Source organism: Dryobates pubescens, chromosome 24, assembly GCF_014839835.1.
Source record: "Dryobates pubescens isolate bDryPub1 chromosome 24, bDryPub1.pri, whole genome shotgun sequence".
Classification (NCBI taxonomy): domain Eukaryota; kingdom Metazoa; phylum Chordata; class Aves; order Piciformes; family Picidae; genus Dryobates; species Dryobates pubescens.
The window spans coordinates 39,809-61,098 of record NC_071635.1 but is presented as its reverse complement, the minus strand read 5'-3'; positions in this window follow the sequence as shown (position 1 = coordinate 61,098).

The window sequence follows — 21,290 nt, the reverse complement described above, 5'->3', positions numbered from 1 at the left end:
CGTGTTCCCCCCCCCCACCCCACCCCGTCTTCGGGGCTGGGGCCACAGCCCCCCGGCCTTTGGCCGTGATGCCCCACTGCCTGGCTGCTGTGTTCCTGTAGCTGCGGGGCCAGGCCAAGCTCTCGGCTCCCTGGGTTTCGACCCGCCCGTAAGAGGGGTCGGGGTCCGAGTGCCTTTGCGCTCAGCTGGCAGCCTGTGTGGGGCACCCCCCCCGGCTAGCGGGGCACGGGTCAAGATGCCCCTGAAGCGGAGAGAAGGAGCCTCCGTGGGCCTTTGGGAGCAGGGCCGCCCTGTAAGTCAGGGCCCGGTCAGTGTCCTGGCATCCCGGGCGCTTTGAAACGCCAGCGGCGGCCCCAGCCCCCTGTAAGCAGGGTCGTGCAGCCGCTCTGGCCGCTGCTTTGCATGCCCAGCTCCATTGCCCAGGGTGTCTGCTGCGGCGCCCGTCTGCCATCCCGACCGGAAGTGTGCCCTGCGCCGCTTGGGTGAGTCGAGCGGAAGCGGGAAGGCTTTGCAGAGCTGGGGGTGTCTGCGGGCGGGTAGCTGGCCGGGGGGTGCCCGTGGGGAGCTGCCTGCGGGGCTGGAGGCGTCCCTCTTTCCCTCAGGCGGGGAGCAACTGGCACTAGGGAGGCCTAACTCTGTCCTCCTTCCTCGGCAGCGGCTGGCACAGCAGGAAGAAGAGGCCCGCTGTGGAGCGGCGAGGCGACATGCGGCGGAGGCAAGAGGCGGCGAGGCAACATGCGGCGGAGGCAAGAGGCGGCGAGGCAACATGCGGCGGAGGCAAGAGGCGGCGAGGGAAGAGGAGCAGCGTCAGGCTGAAGAGCAGGACAGGAGAAAGGCGCCCTGGGCAATGAGACCTCCCTCTCAATTTGGCTGTGGTAACACAAGATCTTTGCCAGCACCGTTAGGGTGCCCTGGTTGGCTTTGTGCTGGGCGACCTCCCTGTAAGCAGGGCTCGGTCTTTGCTTTAGCTGTTGCAGGCGTTTTGCCACCTAGCTCCTTGGCTGCTGGGAGACCGGCAACCCTGTAAGGAGGGTCCGAGCCGGCGTCTCCACCCGTATGGGGGAAGTGTAGCTCCCTGGACCCCAGCCCCCCCTGTAAGCAGGGGAGGGCCCTTTAAACAGTTTCTTGGCTGCTGGCGGCCTGGCCAGCGTGACCCCCTGTACTCGGGGCGTGTCACAGCGATTGGCATCCTGAGGCCCCTCTGCCTGCATGCATCCCCGGGGGGGCCAGGTCTGACCCTCTGCTCTCCTGCTCAGGGGTGAGGATGCCTGCCCCACCAGTGGCTGCCCAGAGCTTGCTCCCTCTCTTGGGAAGGGCTGTGTGTGTGTGGCCCCTCTTGCCTCTGTGTGCCTGAGTCTGCTTGTCCTTTAGGTGCCTTAGGAAAGGCTGTAGCTTAGCTTAGGCTTCCCAGGAGGGTAAGAGGGGCTCTGGGCGGTTCCACGGCAGTCTCCTTGGAGGCCTCGAGCGGGGTGGGAGCTCGGCTTGCCCCTCCTTTGATTGGCTAGACACAGCGAAGCCGCTTAGTCGTCCTGCGGCAAGGTGACCCGCCTGTAGTTCAGGGCCTGGGTCTCTGCCTTCATGGCAGCCTGTTCTCTTGGCACCCTGTCAGATTAACAGCCCTGTGCTCGGGGCCTGTGTGAAGAGCTGCGGAGCCTTCTGTCCCCTTCTGTCCCCAGCAGCAGCCCAAGGTCCCTGTAAGCAGGGCTGGGGAGGCTGCTTTTGGCAGCTAACAGGAACAAAGCCTTAGAGGGCTGAGGTGAGTCCCTGGGCTCCTGAAGAGGTGGCGTTGTGCTGCAGCCAGGCGGGCCGGCCCGTAGGTGGGCGCAGGCCAGAGCCCCTGGCTCTCGGTGGGGCTTTTTGGGAGTGCCGGGCCGAGAGCGACCGCCCTGTAGGCAGGGCAGCGTGTTGCCGGTGCCCGGCGGGAGGTTCAAGGAGGGACCCCCCCTGTAATCAGGGGGGGTAGATCTGGTCCCGGCCTTTCAGAGGCATGGGGCCAGGGAGTGTGTGGGGCTTAGCTTAGCGTGTTCCCCCCACCCCCACCCCACCCCGTCTTCGGGGCTGGGGCCACAGCCCCCCGGCCTTTGGCCGTGATGCCCCACTGCCTGGCTGCTGTGTTCCTGTAGCTGCGGGGCCAGGCCAAGCTCTCGGCTCCCTGGGTTTCGACCCGCCCGTAAGAGGGGTCGGGGTCCGAGTGCCTTTGCGCTCAGCTGGCAGCCTGTGTGGGGCACCCCCCCCGGCTAGCGGGGCACGGGTCAAGATGCCCCTGAAGCGGAGAGAAGGAGCCTCCGTGGGCCTTTGGGAGCAGGGCCGCCCCGTAAGTCAGGGCCCGGTCAGTGTCCTGGCATCCCGGGCGCTTTGAAACGCCAGCGGCGGCCCCAGCCCCCTGTAAGCAGGGTCGTGCAGCCGCTCTGGCCGCTGCTTTGCATGCCCAGCTCCATTGCCCAGGGTGTCTGCTGCGGCGCCCGTCTGCCAACCCGACCGGAAGTGTGCCCTGCGCCGCTTGGGTGAGTCGAGCGGAAGCGGGAAGGCTTTGCAGAGCTGGGGGTGTCTGCGGGCGGGTAGCTGGCCGGGGGGTGCCCGTGGGGAGCTGCCTGCGGGGCTGGAGGCGTCCCTCTTTCCCTCAGGCGGGGAGCAACTGGCACTAGGGAGGCCTAACTCTGTCCTCCTTCCTCGGCAGCGGCTGGCACAGCAGGAAGAAGAGGCCCGCTGTGGAGCGGCGAGGCGACATGCGGCGGAGGCAAGAGGCGGCGAGGCGACATGCGGCGGAGGCAAGAGGCGGCGAGGCAACATGCGGCGGAGGCAAGAGGCGGCGAGGGAAGAGGAGCAGCGTCAGGCTGAAGAGCAGGACAGGAGAAAGGCGCCCTGGGCAATGAGACCTCCCTCTCAATTTGGCTGTGGTAACACAAGATCTTTGCCAGCACCGTTAGGGTGCCCTGGTTGGCTTTGTGCTGGGCGACCTCCCTGTAAGCAGGGCTCGGTCTTTGCTTTAGCTGTTGCAGGCGTTTTGCCACCTAGCTCCTTGGCTGCTGGGAGACCGGCAACCCTGTAAGGAGGGTCCGAGCCGGCGTCTCCACCCGTATGGGGGAAGTGTAGCTCCCTGGACCCCAGCCCCCCCTGTAAGCAGGGGAGGGCCCTTTAAACAGTTTCTTGGCTGCTGGCGGCCTGGCCAGCGTGACCCCCTGTACTCGGGGCGTGTCACAGCGATTGGCATCCTGAGGCCCCTCTGCCTGCATGCATCCCCGGGGGGGCCAGGTCTGACCCTCTGCTCTCCTGCTCAGGGGTGAGGATGCCTGCCCCACCAGTGGCTGCCCAGAGCTTGCTCCCTCTCTTGGGAAGGGCTGTGTGTGTGTGGCCCCTCTTGCCTCTGTGTGCCTGAGTCTGCTTGTCCTTTAGGTGCCTTAGGAAAGGCTGTAGCTTAGCTTAGGCTTCCCAGGAGGGTAAGAGGGGCTCTGGGCGGTTCCACGGCAGTCTCCTTGGAGGCCTCGAGCGGGGTGGGAGCTCGGCTTGCCCCTCCTTTGATTGGCTAGACACAGCGAAGCCGCTTAGTCGTCCTGCGGCAAGGTGACCCGCCTGTAGTTCAGGGCCTGGGTCTCTGCCTTCATGGCAGCCTGTTCTCTTGGCACCCTGTCAGATTAACAGCCCTGTGCTCGGGGCCTGTGTGAAGAGCTGTGGAGCCTTCTGTCCCCTTCTGTCCCCAGCAGCTGCTCCCTGGGTTTCGACCCACCCGTTTCGGCAGCGGAGATGATTGGAATCAATACAGCTGACCTATATGATCATGTATCGATCCTTTATTGTTCCAGTATTGCAGGCCTATGGTGCAGGCCTAAGGTGAGAGTGTAGCACAGTAAAGTAAAGCATGGAAGGAGAAGGGATAGGTCAGGCAGACCTGCCTATAAGTGAACTTCCTCAGCTTATATAAACTCAGAGTGCCTTGCTGGCATGGACTCATTGGTTCCCTATGAGTGACCACGCATCACACTATTGTAGGTTATTGGTCCAACCACTGATGTCACGCGAGGTTTGTTGATGCAGGTGCATGTCCTGTTGTCCCTGGGGGGAATTGGCACTGCCAATGCCTTATTTTGTCCTATTGGCGATCGTTGTCAATGCAGCCAGAACATAGTGCTGCTGTGTATCTTCACTTCTTGTCCTGCTCCTTCAGATGGTCTTCATGTGGAAAGCACACTCAGAGTAGTCCTCACCACAGCATGCTGCATCAAAGGCCACCCTCAGCTGAATGTTTTGCCTGTTTATGTCACCTGGCAAAGTGAGCTGCAGTCCTGTTGTGCAAGAATCCCGTCCTTCTTCCATGTGGATTGTCACTTGCAGTAGTGAAAATGCTTGGAGTACCATGCAGCTCCTACTGTGTCCATTTGAAGTACAATTTGCTTTGATTTTGGACAGCTTTTCTGTGCACAGGATGAACACACCACAGGTGTGAGGGTGAATTTGTGTTCCCAGTGATCCTCTTCTTTGGGAAAGAATAATTTTTGTTCTGTTACTCTTATGTGATGCCTCAGTGCTTTTAATGAGTGGGAAGGAAATTTTAAGTGGTATGGAAGCAGTATTCAGCAGGGACACCAAGTACCAGTTTTCAGTTAGTCCATGTGCCAGGCAATGCAGGTGAGAGGGCCGACTCAAATCAAACTCTCCAAAGCTTCACATCGTGCTTTCAAATGGAGAAACTGCTCCTTCCCTTGCAGGGCATCCTGGCTTGTTTCTAGGCTTAAGCATCTGTCGTGGGCATTCTTTGCCCTATTTAACCCTCCTAAACACCGGGGGGGATTCTTCAGGGAACATTTTAGCTCAATCACAGCACTTATTTGTCTGCTATTACTGTCTGTAAAATTTTGCCAGTGCTTCTGTGATAAAAAGGCTTTTATTTCTACTGTAGCTTGCAAGCTGGTGCCCGCTGTGGGAGCACCACTCTGTTGTTCACAGAGTGTTTTGTTGTTGCAAACTTGGGACAAATGTGAGGCTGAGGTGAGTTACTCTCTTTAGAAGTGTCTGCTCAGCCATCCTCTTCCTGGATCTCTTGGACAGAAGAGAGGTTTGTCCCCCTCTGTTTGCAGTGCCCTGATGAGGACTTGTACCGACACAGGCTCAGAAAGCGGAAACCACCGAAGGGTTTAATGGATGAGAACAAAGCTCAGGGCTTGAACTGGAAACAGTACTATCAACAGTGTCTCTCTCAATTAAAACAGTGATTGGCTGTGTGTGCTTGTGGTGTGATGTTTTTTCTTCGAATGGAAAAAGCCCTGAAGGGAGCTCAGCTAAGCTCCTCCCCAGGGGCAGGAGCTGCCCCAGACCTGCTGTGTTGGGAGTCTGTTACAGGGGTCTGCTGTTATCTAAAGTGGGCCTGGGGGGTATGAAAGGGGAATTTGGGGGTATCTGAATGGTTCTGAGGGCCTCTGCAGGGGCCCGAAAGAGTTTGGGGGGGGGGGGGGGAGGGATAGGCTCAGGTATCTCTGTGGAGTTCCAGGTTTTGGGGTCTTGCAGGAGCTGGGGAGTTATCACTCTGGGTTTTAGTGACCTGCAGCCCTGGGATGGCCCAGCTTCGTCTCCCCCTGCATCTAAAGGTAAGCTGGGTGCACCTCAAGGGCTTCAGAACGTGACAAAGGGGGTCTCGGGACATGTAAACAGGACTGGAGGCACCAAGGCGGTTCTGACCTCACCAAGACACTGGTTGAGCAGTTTGCTTTCTTTTCTGACGTTTTTGGGGTGAATCGAAGGGAGTGGGGGGATTCTGGGTGGAGTGATTCTGCCACGTGGGGCAGGGGGCTGCTGCAGCAGAGGAGCAGGTGAGCGAGGGCTGGGGGCACCCCCCTAAAGTGCTGAAAATTCTCGGAGGGGACCGCAGAATCTTTAAACCTGTAAGTACTGGGGGGAGGCGAGGCGGAGCCAAACCTCTGGTTTGCAGCTGGGGAGGGAGGAAGGGGAGCGAGTGCTGCGTAAGGCAGCTTTGGAAGCGACCCCCCGCGGCTGCCCACGGCCAGGGAGGTGCTCAGTGCTGCCACCCCGTGTGTAATGGCCGGCAGTGCAGCCGTGCCGCGGCGTGTGCCGCCCCGCGGGAGCTCAGTGCTGCCACCCGGTGTGCAATGGCCGGCAGTGCAGCCGTGCCGCGGCGTGTGCCGCCCCGCGGGAGCTCAGGGCTGGCACCCCGTGTGCAATGGCCGGCAGTGCAGCCGTGCCGCGGCGTGTGCCGCCCCGCGGGAGCTCAGGGCTGGCACCCCGTGTGTAATGGCCGGCAGTGCAGCCGTGCCGCGGCGTGTGCCGCCCCGCGGGAGCTCAGGGCTGGCACCCCGTGTGTAATGGCCGGCAGTGCAGCCGTGCCGCGGCGTGTGCCGCCCCGCGGGAGCTCAGGGCTGGCACCCCGTGTGTAATGGCCGGCAGTGCAGCCGTGCCGCGGCGTGTGCCGCCCCGCGGGAGCTCAGGGCTGGCACCCCGTGTGTAATGGCCGGCAGTGCAGCCGTGCCGCGGCGTGTGCCGCCCCGCGGGAGCTCAGGGCTGGCACCCCGTGTGCAATGGCCGGCAGTGCAGCCGTGCCGCGGCGTGTGCCGCCCCGCGGGAGCTCAGGGCTGGCACCCCGTGTGTAATGGCCGGCAGTGCAGCCGTGCCGCGGCGTGTGCCGCCCCGCGGGAGCTCAGGGCTGGCACCCCGTGTGTAATGGCCGGCAGTGCAGCCGTGCCGCGGCGTGTGCCGCCCCGCGGGAGCGCAGGGCTGCAGCCTAACTGCGCTGAATGCTTGAAAATTCTTAGGGGAAAAGGGGAGGGCGGAGAGAGTGACTCGAGCGTTGCTATGGATACAGCGCATGCGCCCTAGCCAGGCTCTGTTCGCGCGAGAGTGGTAGCGTCCCGGTCGTCGCTATGGATACAGCGCATGCGCCCTAGCCAGGCTCTGTTCGGCCCCCCCCCGTGGTAGCGTCCCGGTCGTCGCTATGGATACAGCGCATGCGCCCTAGCCAGGCGCTGTTCGCGCCCCTGTGGGAGCGTCCCGCTCGTCGCCATGGATACCGCGCATGCGCCGCAGCGGGGCCGGTCCCGCGCAGGCGCGCTCCTGGCCGCCTGTGGCGTGTTTCCTGGCGCGCACGGGGGTGCCGCCGTGTGCGCCTTTAGCACAGGAGCGGTCACGGACAGCCCTCGCCTCGGCTCCTGACGTCCTTCTGTGCCCGGCGTGCCTGTGAGCCGCCAGCCTTCGGCGGGGGATGGGGTCCCGGCGCATCGGGGAGGCTGTAGTGCGGCTTCCGGTCTCGCTGCCCGCCCGGCACTCCCGGGTGTGTTCCTCCCGGCGTCTGGAGGTGAGCTGGGGGCATCCGCACGGCTTTTGGGGGTGCCAGAGGAGGTCTGGGGGCACCTAAAAGGGTCTGGGGATATCTAACGTGCTCGTGGGGTCATCTGAAAGGCTCAAGGGTCGTGTACAGACAGCCGGGCACCTCCGAAGGACCCTTTGGGAGGTCTCTGCAGGCTCCCGTGGGAGCTGGGGGTGTCTCGGGGTGGGTTTGGGTTTGGGTTTGGGTTTGTGCTTGTTTGCTAGCTGGCGAGTGGCCTCAGGGCTGTGCCGGACATGGAGTTCCTACTTAACAATAGAAATTAGTTTGTGGTTTGGTTGTTGGTATTTGTGTTTTTTCTTCTTGTTGTGCTGCAAAGATTTTGATGGGAATCTCTAGGTATTAAGTACAGCCAGAGCAAGGCTCTGATTGCCCTGGGAATGCAGGGAAAAGCTTTGGGGAATTAGAACAAAATGAGAAACTTTTCAGGTAAAGAAACAAGTGAGCAAGCCGTGGCCTTTGTCGATTCCTGTAGCTTTGATTGCAGAAGCCTCCATCTAAGCACATTTATTGTAGTGTCTTTTGCAGTGACTCAGTGCAATTCCTCTGTGCCACCCAGCCCATAACAGACATGCAGCTGGCAGTGCAAATGCTGCCCAAAAGGCCTTCCTACCTTCAAAACCGGTCCTCTGTCCTTCCCTCATCATGGCTGAGGAGTGCTGGTTCTTCTTAGCTTAGCTTTTTCCCCCCTCATTCCCCCCATTTATCTGCATTTTTTGCCCTTTTTCTTCTTCCAGGCTTATCTTGATCACAACTACTGTGGCCTGCTTTATATGGCAGCAGGTCAGGATAGGGAGCCTGGCAAAATGTGCTGCTGAAGAGAGAGAGGAGAGATGAAGGTAATGCTTGTCTCAGCCCAGGTAAGCATCTGAGGAAGCAGTCCCTGGGAGGGTTGTGGTCATCTCAGTCAGTAGACTCTGCTTTGAAGCATGCAGACAGCATACTTTTCACATCCTGAAAATGATCTAATCTGTAGCTGTTGATTCCTCTGTGAGGCTTTAAGCACTCTCCCTGCTTGCAGCTAAGTCCAACACTTGAGCAACGTTTTACTTCAGATGACGAGCTCAGAGCCAGTCAGAGCGTGCCTTTTCTGACTAGTGTAGCATTCTGAATCCTCCCCTGTACAATCTTAGGATGTGCTCCCCGTGCTCCTTTCTGCCTTCTACCCAGCTGCCCAAGTCTGGGTGGAAAAACTCACTCAAGAATATAAACCCCAAAGTTTTGAAAGGCTAGAACCAGGCTATTTGTGCAATTGAAACTGTTGTGTGTGGAGGATGTCCCTGCTCGCTGTAGGGGCTTGGACTAGATGACCTTGGAAGTCCCTTCCAACCCCACCCCTCCTGTGATTCCTTTTGGGGAGCTGCAGAGAGCAATGAGGTCTCCCTTCAGCCTCCTTTTCTCCAGACTAAACAGCCCAGCGCCCTCAGCTGCTCCTCAGCCCTGTTCTCCAGACCCTTCCCCATTACAAACAACATGATTGCTGAGGAGAGGGTGGGAAGCAGTTTGTTGGCTAAAGAAGATGGCAATAGATTGTAGGACTGGGGATATAATCCCATGCTCCTTGTTGAAGTGTTTAAATTGTCCTTTAGTACTAAGTACTACTGAAATAAACTTTAGGTAGCCCATCTGAGCAGGAGAGCTTTTGGTTGAAGCAGAGGGAGCCTGGGTAGTGAAAACGTTTTACAGCTTTCAGGGTAAAAGAAATCTTGACCTCATCATGGAGCTCTTACTGGGAGGTAAGCTGTTTGCTGACAGAGGATGTTGGGTGTGTGGGGCCTGGCAGCGAGAGTTTTCCAAAGAGGAGCTCTAAGGCCAGCTGCAAGGTTAGGTGTGGATTCTCCTGGGGTCTCACACAGCACGAGGCTGAGGATTCCAGCGGTCTGATTCCACAGCTGCGTTTTCTTCTCTCTGCTTGGCTGACAGGATGACCTCACTAATGAAGAGAGCGACCTTCTCAGAAGAGGAGACACAGTTTGACAGGCCTGGATCTGTGCTGGCCACCAGTGCTGTCGAGCAGCTGGGAGTCATCCACAGGAGTGTTCCGCCAGAGAGCCTTCTGCTGGGTGCGAGGGTAAGGGGTGCGCATGTCAAGGGCCAGTGCTTGAAACCTCACACTAGATCAGGCTGGCCAGAGCCTCCTCCAGCCTGGGCTTAAACACCTCCAGGGACGGGGCCCCAACCACCTCCCCGGACAACCCATTCCAGGGCTTCACCGCTCTCACGGGGAAGAACTTCTTCCTCACGTCCAGCCTGAACCTCCCCACCTCCAGCTTCAGTCCATTCCTCCTAGTCCTATCACTACCTGATACCTTAAGAGGCCCCTCCCCAGCCTTCTTGTAGGCCCCCTTCGGGTACTGGAAGGCCCCCATAAGGTCACCTCGGAGCCTCTCTTCCCCAGACTGAACAGCCCCAACTCTTTCAGTCTGTCCTCACAGGAGAGGTGCTCCAGCCCTCTGCTCGTCCTCGTGGCCCTTCTCTGGACACCTTCCAGCGAGTCCGTGTCCCTCTTGTAATAGGGGCTCCGGAACTGGAGGCAGTACTCCAGGTGGGTCTAAGCAGAGCTGAGTAGAGGGGGAAAATCACCTCCCTTGACCTGCTAGCCGCGCTTGTCTTGATGCAGCCCATGATCTGGTTGGCTTTCTGGGCTGCAAGTGCACATTGAGAGCTCTTGTTGAGCTTCTCGTCCACCAGCACTCCCAAGTCCCTCTCCTCAGGGCTGCTTTCCAGCCAGTCCCTGCCCAGCTTGTGTTGGTGCCTGGGATTGCCTCGACCCAGATGCAGGACCCTGCACTTAGTCTCGTTGAACCACCTGAGGTTGGCTTGTGCCCACCTCTCCAGCCTGTCGAGGTCCCTCTGGGTGGCATCCCTTCCCTCCAGCTGTCTGCTGCACCACACAGCTCAGTGTCATCGGCAAACTTGCTGAGGGTGCACTCGATGCCGCTGTCCATGGCACCCACAAAGATGTTGAAGAAGCCTGGTCCCAGGGCTGACCCCTAAGGGACTGCGCTTGTCCCTGGCCTCCCCTGGGACACGGACCCATTGACAGCCACTCTTTGGGTGCTGTGTGTTCCCTTTGACCTCCCTGGCTAGATTCAATTCTAACTGTGCTTTGGCTTTCCTGCCCAGGTCTCTGGCTGCTCGGGCAGCTTCCTTACACCCCCCCGTTCTAGCTGTCCTTCTCCTCCACTTCCTGTAGAGTTTCCTTTTAAGTGCTAGTGTGTCCAGCAGCTCCTTGCTCATCCAGGCAGGCCTGCTAGCATTCTTTCCTGCTTTTCCCTTTGTTGGTATCCATTGCTCCCGGCCACAGAGGAGGTGGTCCTTGAATACTGACCCGCTGTCTTCTGGTGGTGACCAGCAGACTGGTCAAAAAGGCCACTGGCATCCTGGCCGATATCAGGAACAGTGTGGCCAGCAGGAGCAGGGAAGTGATTCTGCCCCTGCACTCGGCACTGGTTAGGGCACGCCTTGAGTCCTGTGTCCAGTTCTGGGCCCCTCAGTTTAAGCAAGGTGCTGAGTTGCTGGAAGGTGTCCAGAGAAGGGCAACAAAGCTGGGGAGGGGTTTGGAGCACAGGCCTGTGAGGAGGGGCTGAGGGAGCTGGGGTTGCTTAGCCTGGAGAAGAGGAGGCTCAGGGGAGACCACCTTGCTCTCTACGTCTCCCTGAAGGGAGGTAGTAGCCAGGTGGGGGTTGGTCTCTTCCCCCAGGCAAGCAGCACCAGAACAAGAGGACACAGTCTCCAGCTGTGCCAGGGGAGGTTTAGGCTGGATGTTAGGAAGAAGTTCTTCATAGAAGAGAATAGAATAGACCAGGTTGAAAGAGAGATTGGCCTTTGGAATGTGCTGCCCAGGGAGGTGGTGGAGTCGCCGTCACTGGAAGTGTTTAGAAAGAGACTGGATGAGGCACCCAGTGCCGTGGTTTAGTTGATTAGATGGTGTTGGAATGGAGTAGAATAGAATAGACCAGGTTGGCAGAGCCCTTCAAGATCATCGAGTCCACCGCCACCTAATCAACTAACCCATGCAACCAAGCACCCTATCAAGTCTCCTCCTGAACACCTCCAATGATGGTGAGTCCACCACCTCCCCGGGCAGCCCATCCCAATGGGCAATCACTCTCTCTGTGCAGAACCTCTTCCTAACCTCTAGCCTAAACCTGCCCTGGTGCAGCGTGAGACCGTGTCCTCTTGCCGGGCCCGGTGACGATCAAAGGTCTTTTCCAGCCTGGCTGATTCTCTGTTCTTGTTTCGCTCTTCTTCTCGTGCATGAATTGTCAGTTCCAAGCACTCGAGAGGAGTGATGTGATGGCTGTGCTGCAAACCATCAGACCGGGGATCGAAAGGCAACGTCCTGTGGCTTGGACGTATCGGGATATCCCAGGAACCTCTGTGCCGCCAGGCACTGGGACTGAAACTCAATCCAGATGCTGCAGGTTGGTTCCCTTGAAAAATACACTTGGCACATGAAGAGTGGCCAAGAGACTTCCCTTGTTTCCTTTGTGGAAGGCTTTTGTTTGTCCCCCGACCCCGGGAGATTGTGACGGGGGCCGCGTTCCTCCCAGGCAGGCCGAGGCCGAGGCTGCCCTCGGCACCGGGCGTGCCGCAGGCGGAGCAGCGAAGCTGTGTTCCTGGCAGTTCTCTCCCCAGCTGGATCAGGACAAAGGTGCAGGCCGACAAGGACTTGCACTGACACAGGGTCAGAGAGCTGAAAGCACCAAAGGGTTTAATTTATTAGAGGTTTTCTTTGGCATCTGAAGGAGTTTTGTGGAGCCCCCTGAAAGGGTCTGGGGCAGTGTTAGGGGGATCTGGGGTCACCTCACGGCTGCCACCCCCATGCTGCCTGCTTAAGAGTGCCAGGACTCTTCCTGGAACCACTGGACAGAAGGAAGGTTTGTCTCTTTCTGTTTGCGGTGCCCCAGCAAGGACTTGCACTGACACAGGGTCAGAGAGCTGAAAGCACCAAAGGGTTTAATCGGTGAGAGCAACAGACTTGGTTGCTGCCGCCCGCTGCTAAGGGGTCTGAGCGGCCTCCGAATGGGGTTTGGAGGCAGGTAAGGGTTTCTTTGGGCGTGTGAAGGGGTTTTGTGGGCATCTGGAAGGGGTCTGGAGCCCCCTGAAAGGGTCTGGGATAGCGTTAGGGGGTTCTGGGCTGGTGTACCAGCGGGTCTGGGGACATTGGAAGCGTCTGGGGCTACCTAAACCGGAGCTGGGTGTATCAGACGGGGGGTTTGGGTGCATCAAAAGGGGTTTTGCGGCATCTAAATTGGGGAATCTGTGGGGGTCCTGAAGGAGTTGGGGGGTTCTCAGTGAGGTTTTGGGGTCTCTATGGAGTCCCTGTTGTGTGTTGGGTCTGTAGGATTTCAAGTGCCTGCTTGATACTATAAAGCAGTCTGTGGTTTGTTGGTTGTTTTATTTTCCTTGCCGTGCTGCAAAGATTTTGATGGGAATTTCTAGGTCTGAACTCCAGCCAGAGCAATCCTTCAAGTGCCCTGGGAATGCAGTGAAAACCTCTCGGGCATTGGTTCTGCTCTGTGACTCTAAAAGCTATGAACAGACACCCAGACAGCTGTTAACAGAGTTTCTTTGCGCATTCCAGGTCTGGTGTGTTCAGACTGGCAGGATCTTCCTGAGCTGTCCGAGTACAATTTCTGTTGACCCTTTTCAGCTTTTACGTCCAGTTTGCTGACTGAGGATGTTGGGTGTGTGGGGCCTGGCAGCGGTAGTTTTCCGAGGAGGAGCTCTAAGGCCAGCTACAAGGTTAGGTTTGGATTCTCCTGGGGTCTCACACAGCACGAGTCTCATGATTCCAGCGGTCTGATTTCACAGCTGCGTTTTCTTCTCTCTGCCTAGGTGACAGGATGACCTCACTAATGAAGAGAGACAGCCTGAGCTCTCCAGGAACCTTGAACCCAAGCAGCCAGTGCCTTCTGTGAGTACAAGCTGTCCTTGTTCAACAGGGAAATAGCTGAGAGCTGAAGCCAGCCCACACCACAATTCCCTCAGCTTCCTCTTCTGCAGATGAAACAATCCCAGTTCCTTCTGCCACGCCTCCTAAGACTTGTTATCCAGACCCTTCACCAGCTTTGTTGCCCTTCTCTGGACACCCTCTATCACCTCCATGTCCTGGGGAACACCGCTTGTGCCCGGCCGCCCGCCGGCTGGGTTTACCTCTGTTCCCCACCGCTCTTGGGGCCCAGTCATCCATCCTGTTCTGCTATCCAGCAATCCTGTTGAGAAACATAGAGCTGAAAAGAGAAGTAGCAGAGAAGGGAAGTTGAAGCTGCAAGGGTTGCAGTAGACTCAGTTCTTGTGGTATCCTCTCCTCCCAGTCCCTCCCAATCCCTTCTACTCCTATCCCAGTATGGGAGGAGACTGGTAGGGACCAGGAGGCACTGGGCAGACATACCTGGACCAAGTGGAGGCATTGCTGGAGCCCTGGGACACAACTGTAAGAGAGACAACTGGAGATGACTACAACCCCTCAGATACCTCCCAGTAACCCCCACTGCCCTCCTGAGACCCCAGTTCCCCCTCAGAGTCCTTCCACAGCCTCCCAATACCTCCCAGTACCTGCCAGTAACCCTCCATACCCCACCGAGTGCCCCCCAATTCCCTCTCAGAGCCCTTAACAGCCTCCCAGTCCTTCCCAGTACTGTCCAGAGCCCCTCCCAGTGCCTGCCAGTCCTCTCCCAGTCTGGGAGGAGGTTGGTAGGGACTGAGAGGCACTGGGAGGGACTGGGAGCCATACCTGCACTACCTGGTGTCAGTCCTCCAGCCCTGGGAGACAACTGGAAGCAGTCAGAACCCAGCTGGGAGCACTAGACATCACTGGGAGGAACTGGGAGAGCACTGGGAGCACCTCCCCATAACCTCCAGTGCCTTCCTGAGCCTCTCCAGACTGCCCCAAAGTCTTTCCACAGTCTCCAAGTTCTTCCCAGTGCCATTCAGAGACCTTCCCAGTACCTCCCAGTTATCCCTTAGTATTCCCCAGTGCCCCACTCACTCCCCCCCAGTAACCGCCCCCCGCAGAGTCCTTCCACAGCCTCCCAGTAACCCCCAGTACCCCCAGGATGTGGGCTGTCAGCTTGGCCAGGAGTTTGTTGTGGCAGTGTCAAAGGCCTTGCTGAAGTCCAGGCAGACTACACCCACAGCCTTCCCCACACCTACCAGGCAGTCACCTGATCATAGAAGGAGATCAGGTTGGTGAGGCAGGACCTGCCTCTCCCAGATCTTTGCTGGCTGGGCCTGGGCCCTTGCCTGTCCTGCAGGTTTGCTGTGATTGCCCCCAGGATGATCTGCTCCATAGTCTTGCCAGGCACTGAGGTCAGGCTTACAGGCCTGGACTTCCCAGGTTCTTTCCTCCCTCTGGCCCTTCTTGTGAATGGCATCACACTGTCAGCTTCCAGCCACCTGGGACCTCTGTGGTCATGCAGGACTGGTGGCAACTGTTGGACAGTGTCTTGGAGCTCATCTGCCAGAGCTCTCTGCCCTGGGATGGATCCCATCTGGTCCCATAGACTTGTGAGGGTCCCAGTGGTATCCCAGTCCCTCCCAGTTCTTTCCCAGTTCTTCTCAGTCACCCCCAGTCCCTCCTAGTCCCTCTAATTTCCATCCCAGTTCCTCCCATTCTCTTTGCAGTTCCTTGCAGTCCCTCCCATTCCTCTCCCAGTCCTTCCTAATCTCCTTCCAGTCCCTTCCCAGTCCCATCCCCATCCCTCCCAGTCCCATCCCCATCCCTTCCCAGTCCCATCCCCATCCCTTCCCAGTCCCATCCCCATCCCTTCCCAGTCCCATCCCCATCCCTTCCCAGTCCCATCCCCATCCCTTCCCAGTCCTTCCCATCCTTCCCAGTCCCATCCCCATCCCTTCCCAGTCCCATCCCCATCCCTTCCCAGTCCCCTCCCAGTCCTTCCCCTCCCAGTCCTTCCCCTCCCAGTCCTTTCCTTCCCAGTTCCTCCCAGTCGCCTCCCAATCTCTCCTAATCTCCTTCCAGTCCCTTCCCAATCCCATCCCCATCCCTCCCAATCCTCTCCCAGTCTCTTCCCAGTCCCATCCCAGTCCTTCCCTTCCCATTCACTCCCAGTCCTTCCCAGTTCCCTCCCAATCTCTCCTAGTCCTTTCCCAGTTCCTCTCAGTCCCTCCCAGTCTCCTTCTCATCTTGCAGTGTGGCAGATTTCCAGGAGTGGGAAAGCAGAGCTGTGCTCTCTTCAATCAGTGCAGTTTAGGTGGGAAGTGCTTCCACTGGCTCCATTGGTCCAGATCACCCCAGTTTGGGCTCTGTTTACTTTGGGGCCATTTGGGCCAATTTAGGGTCCTGTTTGGGACTTTTTTCCCAGTTCCTCCCAGTTCCCTCGGAGCTCTCTCACAGTTCTTCCCAGTGCCTCCCACTTGAGCCTCCACTACCTCTTAGTCTCTACCAGTTTCCTCCCAGTTTTCTTTCAGTCTCTGACAGTTTCCTCCTCCTTCCCTCCCAGATTCCACCTAGCGCTCTCCCAGTCACTCCCAGTTTCTTCCCAGTCGCTTCCAGTTCTCTCCCAGTCCTTTGGTGGGAGGAAACTGTTGGGACTGGGAGGGCACTGGGAGGAGGCCATTCCTGTGTAGTTTGGTAATACTGACAGCTGCAGCTGGTGCTGAGCTAAACAGAATGATCACAGAAGGCTTTTGGTCTGAAGCCAGAGCTGCCTGCTGGGGGAATGAACGTTTTTCTGACAGCTCTCGGAGGCACATTTCTGTACAGGTGTTCCCCAGGGCTCAGCTGCTCAGAACTCAACAGTCTTGGAGAGGAATAAAACCCATGGGAAGCTGTGCGTGTGAGGTGACAGAGGGGGTCTGGGGACACGTAAACGGGTCGGGGGGCACCAAGACAGCGCTGCCGCCGGCACCGCCCTCCCCGAGCCGGTGTCACCGCCCTCAACAACATGGCGCCGGATGCTTTAAGACGGCTCAGTGCAGGGTCGTGCTTGGCAGAGCTCTTAGCTCCCCTGCTGTGTACCAGGTCAGTGCTAGCCTCTGCTGCTTTCTGGGGTTTCTCTATAGCTGCCGCCGCCGTGGGGGGAGTTGCCTGCTCGGGGCTTGGGGGTCGCCGCCGCTGGGGGGGGGGGGCTGCCTGCTCAGGGCTTGGGAGCCGCCGCCACCGGGGTTGGGAGGGGGGCCTGCCTGCTCGGGGCTTGGGGGCTGCCGCCGCCGGGGGTGGGGCGTCCTGAGTGTGTAAATGTAGTCAGTTGGCTCAGCTGTACCCAGTGATACTTGGAACTCTGGGCTCCTAGTGCATGCAACAATGACTGGCGTGTGGAACTGTAAGTGATGCCAGAATTGGCCCTTTATCTCTGTTTCTCCTTTCTGGTACACCCAGTGTTTCCCCACTCCTGTTAGGAGTCCTGTCTGCAGGACTCTTGCTGTTCTGTACATGTTGTGTGTGTGTGTATGTCTACATCAGGAGGGGCCTATACGTTGTGCTTTGGAGAACAAGACCACAGGTAAGTCTGCTTTGTGTTACACTCATGAGGAATGGGCTGCCCTGGGAGGTGATGGAGTCACCATCACTGCAAGTCTTTAAAATAAGACAGGATGAGGCACTTAGTACCATGGTTTGGTTGATTAGATGGTGGTGGGTGATAGGTTGGACTCTGTGATCTTGAAGGTCTTTTCCAGCCTGGTTAAATCTGTATTCTATTCTGCTTTCCCAGCATGGCCCCTGTGTTTTCCCTGTTCCTCCCAGTAACTCCAAAATCCTTTTCTAGTGCTCCCAGTACCTTCCCAAGTCTCCCAGTGGGGCCCCAGATCTTCTCCCAGTGGGGAAGTGTCCTCCCAGTATGCCAAACTCCCTTCTTGGTGCTCCAAATACCACCAGATGCTGACTGTGTGTTTTGGGACGGCCATCACTTCTCAGCTCTGTGAGTTAAATGAACACTGAATGGAAAACAAATGATTTTTGTAGTATTTTTATTGGATGCATGCCAACCTCCTCACAGCTTTACAATGTGAGCAACTGAGATCTGTTCTTTGCTTTTTGCTTTACTCATTACAGATTGACACTTTGCTTTCCACTTCATTGACCGAGCAAGCAAGACATGCAGCAGCGACACGGTTGGCACAAGGGCTGTGGCTGTCGCGATGGTGCAGCCTTGCCCTACAGCCTAGCAGGGGATTTCCTTCTGCTTGGCTTGTGTGGGCTCCAGGTAGGGTTTGATCTCTGTCAGTCAGGAGGGAAAGGCTGAAAAGGAAATTGTTCAGTCCACGCTTTTACCGAGGAGATGAAATTTCTGCCAGTGTAGACTCCAACCAAACAGGTAGGTAAGCAGAGGTCCTCTGATGGGTATAATGGGGGTGGCAAAGAGACTTCCCTTGTTTCCATTGTGGAAAACCTCTTGTTTGTCACCTGACCCCAGGAGCTTCTCACAGGGGCTGCGTTCCACTCCAACAGGCTAACAGCGAGGCTGCGCTCGGCTCCTGGCGATGCTGCAACCAGAGCAGAGAAGTTGTGTTCCTGGCAGTTCTCTCTCCACCTGGATCAGGACGAAGGTGCAGGGCGTTGCTCTGCAGCTGGGTACTGCTGAGAGCTGCAGCTGGTGCCCAGATCAAAGACAGCTTTGTCTCCAAGGCCAGCGCTTCTCCACAGAGGAACCAAGATTTCTCTGCAGGTGTTCCCCAGGGTGCCTCACCTGCTCAGAATGCCCAGCTCCAGTGCCAGGCTGATGTCACCTCACAGCTGTCACTCTGTTGCTGCTTGCCTAGGGGTGCTGGAAATCTTCCTGGAACTACTGGAGAATAGGAGGCTTTGTCTCTCTCTGTTTGTGGTGCCCTGAGAAGCGCTTGTACCAACACAGGCTCAGAAAGCTGAAACAAAACAATGAGAGCAACAGATGGAAGAGATGGGTTGATTGCCAGCAAGAAATGCACCGACTGCAAGGTGACTTTTGGGGTAGTAAATCCCAGAACGTGTAACATGCTTGGAGATGCAGACCCGCACAGCAGCGCTCGCAGAGAAGCGCAGCAAAAACTCAGCTGTGTGCTGAAGGTGCAAATCCTATCGAGAAGGGCGTCTGTGGGTCAGGGTGATGAAAAGCAGGGCAGCCCCTCAGCTGTCTCTCTTTCCTTCCATGATACCACATGGGGGTGGGTGATGCAGGAGAGGAGCAGGTGAGTGAGGGGTGGGGGAAGCCTCCCAAAAAAGCTGCTTGAAGGCCTGAATGCTCTCAGAGGGGATGAAAACCCATGGAAAAAAGTAAGTGTAAGTTCCAGCAGAGAAAAAGCTGTGCTCTTAATTGAGAGATTGCAGAGCAGTAGTAGTGTGGGTGCAAAAAGGCTTTGAAATTTCTCTTATTTATAAATTTAAAAAACCCACAAGACACACAAAGGAAACATCACTGGTTTTATTTTTAGTTTTTTAATTTGAATGGGAAGTCAAAGGGAATTTAGAGGCATATAGAGGCTTGTGGGGGCCAATGGAGGGTCTCCTGTGGGTATTTTAGTTGGATGGTAAGGGTTAGTTGTGGGGCGAAGGGGGCGGGGGGAAAGCTTTGCAGTAGTGGCCTTTGGAGGGGGGGTGAGCAAATAACCCTAAATATCCAACTAAAAGATCCTTTGGGAGACTCTCTAGGGGCCCTCCTGATCCCTCTATGTGCCCCCAAATTCCCCTTTGATACCCCCAGGTGCACCTTAGGTGTCAACCGATCCCCTTAAGAGGGATGCAACACTGACCAGTTAGGGGCTTCTCTTGCCCCTGTGTGTGGGGAGCAGCTGAGTGGGGCCCTCTTGGAAGGTTTTTCCATTTGTATTGAAAACAAAGAAACAAAAAGAAAAAAACAACAAAGAAACCAAGAAGGGCAACCCCCCCTCCCATGGCAGACAAAAAAGAAGGTCCACTGTTTTTACTTGATACGCATGTTATATTTATGCTTTGAAACCCTCTTTTGCTCTCCCTAGAATTTGCTTTTACATTCTAGAAGCTCTCCTGTTTAACTGGATGTATAGTATTATGTGGGAAGATGTTTTGGCATAGCTTTGGAAGACTATAGGGAAGATTTGCCGTTGCTCGCGTTAGAGAAAGCTGTGTTTTGTCTTTGACTCTGAGAGTAGTGTAAACCCTTGGGAACTGAAGGAGAGAAACTGGGCAGAATTTAGTTGGATGTGTTAAAATAGTTATTATGACCTATTGTATGCCTTAATTACACATGCCAGTAGAAAATGCCCAATTGAGATATGCCACATGTGCCTTCTGATAGACTATATAACTTTGCTGTTTAATGTAATAAATGTCTTCAGCTGCTTACATCTGGCCCAGAAAGCGCCGCTCGAAGTAATTAAAACGTCGATACCTCAACAAATGGTCACTCCGGCCAGAGGTAAGCGACTGGGGAAACTGAGGGTCGGTGCCTCCTTTTGATGAGCACGTATGGGTAATCAAATAACAAAAGATAACTTGATACTGGGAGTCATTACTTACATCTGGGAGGGAAAAAAAAGTGCAACAACGTAGGATGAAAAGACACGGGAGCGGGGAGGGATGGCGTGTTCAGGGCGGCAACAAAAGTAAACAAAATTGTTCCATCTTCCCTTACAGCGTGGGGACTGATTAAAGATTCTTTTGATCAATTAGCGGAGCATTATAAAGCTGTTACAATAGTAATCAATGCCATTTCACCAGAACAAAGCTGCTCTTTGACTTCTACGCCCCCCCAGCCCCCCTCCCCTACCACGGCCACTAAGCTCACCTGCACCCCTGGAGCTGCAGTCACTGGCGCCTGGCCAATAGCAACAGCAGCCCACTCCCCCCCCCCCCGGACACCCCCCCACTAACTCTTAAAAGTTCTTCCATGTGTTTTAATTGTGGACAGAAGGGACACTTTAGGCAAAAAGCATGACTTGGGAGAGGATGAGTGTCCTAGAAGCCTGTAAGAAACACTGATTGGCAGATACTTTTGTGTACTTTAGGACCTGCTGCTGTAAGTTGTATGCACTAACATCCAGCGATATGGAGTGGAGAAGAAACAATGGCATCTGGCACCTCGAGTTTTAGGCTCAAAAACATCAGTTAAGCTCAAAACTGCTGCTATCACCTCCATGGAACTCTCCATGCCTTCAGGGGATCCTACATTTGACCTGGAGGCTGCCTGGAAGGGCAGCTGCTGTGAATTCGGTGGCCTCCTTTTCCACCCCCCCCCCCCACTGTACCTATGGTGCCTTTGCTAGCCAGCCACCTCCCCCCCCTCCATTCCCCCCCCTTCCTGATAACCTCTCTAGTCTACGAAAGTTGTGTTCTGATTTAAAGCAGCAATGATTATTTCATTATTTCTGATTGTGATGTGTTTTAGAGATTTGGTTTTTTTCATGTTTTCAATAGTTAAGTTTTATCAGTAAGCATAATGAATAGTAAGTATTTAGTGTTTATAAGTATTAAGTATTTAGTAATTATAGTAAGGTATAAGCATTTAGTAATGAGTTCAAACTTTCATTTTTCTATGAGGTCAAATTTTAACTTTTTCTTTTGGTAAAAACTTTTTTTTTGGTGCCATGGCATTTTGGAAGAGCTCTAACTTTTTATTTGCTTCTTTTTAGACATTGATTTGATAATTTAATTTTAACATAGTTCTTTAGGTTCTGTAGAGATTTTTGGTGTTAGCGTAAGAGTTTGATATAGGGACATTATAGAATGATTTTTTTTTTTTTGGTGTGTTTTCTTTGTATTCAAAATTCTTTTAGGATAGGGATTATATATACTAAAAAACAAAAAGGATGCATATTTTGTAACTAAGGTTTTAGTAATACCAGCAAGAAATAGCTAACCCATGTCAACACCTGGAAACATCACTTCTGCAACGCAGTACTGCAATCATCTCAACAAACAGCAGCACAAGAATCGAGAGGATGGGACAAAGAGCATTTCACATGAAGCTGAAAATCAGCAGACCTACCTAACACCGATCACAATGTCTGTTATGATAATCTGAGATCAAAAGCATCCATCAGA